Genomic DNA, 2569 nt, shown 5'->3' on the forward strand with positions numbered 1-2569 from the left:
GAAGGAAGGAAGGAAGGAAGGAAGGAAGGAAGGAAGGAAGGAAGGAAGGAAGGAAGGAAGGAAGGAAGGAAGAAGGAAGAAAGCTCTAAGAACAAAGACTAAGGGTGCATAGGTGGCTCAGTCAGTTAAGCGTCTGCCTTCAGCTCAGGTCATGATCCCAAGGTCTTGCTCAGCAGGGATCCTTCTTCTCCCTCTGCCTCTGTCACTCCCCCCTGCTCATGCGCTCTCTCTCTCTCTCTCTCTGTCAAGTAAATAAATAAATAGAGAGAGATAGCAAGGGCAGGAACATAAGCAGGGGGAGTGGGAGAGGGAGAAGCAGCCTTCCTGCCAAGCAGGGAGCCTGATGTGGGGCTCGATCCCAGGACCCTGGGATCATGACCTGAGCCAAAGGCAGACAATTAATGACTGAGCCACCCAGGCACCCCTAAATAAATAAAATCTTAAAAAAAAAAAAAAAAAGGCTAAATGGGAAAGTCCCTATTCAAATGTATTATATGGGGTAAAGAATTCTGGAATATCATGCTTATGGAAGCTTAGCCAGGTGCCACTAAATATTCCAATTTTAGTCACAAATTCTTTACCCATTTCCATATCCACCAAGCAAGCTTCAAACTGGTATGTGGCATCCCACACACCGATCTATAGATACTCGCCAGGGAGCCTGAATGAATGAGGCCCATGTGAATTTCACTGCCTATGGAAACTAATACCTAATAATAAAATCATAAACTGATAATTTACTTTTATCTACCATTCTCTTGTGAGCTTTGGGGGGCTTTTAGGTATCACTCTGTTGTGATATTCTTTGGCACTAGTCAGAACTCATCAACCCAATGACCCTTCAGACCAAGATTCTGTACTTGAAAACCTAACTAGATCCTGGACCCAAAGTGTCCAAAGTAAATATTTTAGTGAGATCTATGAGCAACCTCTGAGCTTCCTCTCATGACACTTCAAGTCCAGGGACTTAACTTTCAGGCACCAGCAAATCTCCTTTGATGACTATTCAGCTTACTTACATATACACTCCTGTTTTTTCCTCTACAGAGATAGAAATAAATGGTCACCTGGTTACTTCATAGACTTAATGATGATGGCTGTTAATGTGTCACGTAGCCTCTTCCTCAGCCATACGGGCATTCAGACAATTGGATGATATCAGAAAAAATACTAAGGTCAATTGGTGAAGTAGACCCCAAAGAGGAGCAAATTGGATGTAATATTGTTCTAGATGAAATAAATTGACAACGGAAAATCTGTTATAATCACACATCTATCTGCCTCTTCAAAGGTGACTCATGATTCCTCCATGACACAGCTCCTCCCTTCCATTTGCCAAAACAGTGAAAGGTGATTGATCTCACTAATTTCACACAAAGCACTGTCCTTCCTAGCCAAGTATACTTAGGTGATTGATTTATTCATGCTTATATGAAATATTTAGCTGAAGGGCACTCTAAAGATCATAGAATCCAACTTCTTATTTTACAAATAAGGAAATGAAGGTCTCACACATGCAACATGACTCATGGTCATGTAACTATTGGGTGACAGCAAGCTGACCACAGGGGACACTGATGCCATACTAGAAATGACCTCAATAAAAATAATATTGAGATTTTATTTGGGCTAAAATTGACCCCAACTTAAACAAGTGAGTGTTCACTGACCTTTCCAAGTTCCAAAGTGGATTAATGGTCACAGTAATCTACATGATACCATTTTAAGTTTCCATGAAAGTCCCCGGTGCCCCATTTATGAATATTTGCAAATGCCTGATCACTTGACTCACCTATACTCTGGCAGTGTCTGACATGCTGTGATTAAAAAAGTATTATTTTAGCTTAAGGTTTTATCTACCTGTTACGTTTGGAATGCAAATGTATCTGGGAGATACATCACAGGTCAGTCAACCCTCAATAACTTTTCAAAATGAAAGAACTCCTTTCTCTCTAAAGAGCTATTTGTTGATTCATTGGTGTCTTTGATCCTGTATTTAATGAGTACCTGCTCCTCTAAGAGACTGTGCTAAGAGTTGGTGGAATTCATGGAAATGAATAAGGCAGGATTGCTGTCTTCACAGATTTCAGTCTATCAGGAGAAAAGGGGATCTAATAAGATGTGACATGTCACAGCAGTTCTGTGAAAACATGCTCTTGCTGATACGGAGGACTGAGAACCAATTTTATTTAAGGGGGATGGAGTAGAGGAGAGTTAGGAAGGCTTCCTGGAGCAATCCACAGAAGGTTTTGATGGGAGAACATTAGAGAAAAATATGAATGCATTCTATATCTAAGGGGGATGGGAGAAAAAAACAGTGTGAAGGGAAGAGGAGAGTAGAAAAATCAAGAATTTGGGTTCCTCAAAAGCTGATTTATCAATTACCTGTGTGACCTTATCCAGCTAAGCCTAACATTTGCTCTAGACATGAGCTGCAAATATACATAGACTTTTTACTGAATCATATTCCAGAGTGAATACAAAATTAACATAAAACATCAATTACACATGGTTGGATAAGTGAAATGACTCATGACACTCCAGTACAGCAGGAAAAAAGAAAGCACAG

This window comes from Mirounga leonina, unplaced genomic scaffold (assembly GCF_011800145.1).
Source record: "Mirounga leonina isolate KUSES-001 unplaced genomic scaffold, KU_Mleo_1.0 Mir_166, whole genome shotgun sequence".
Taxonomy (NCBI): Eukaryota; Metazoa; Chordata; class Mammalia; order Carnivora; family Phocidae; genus Mirounga; species Mirounga leonina.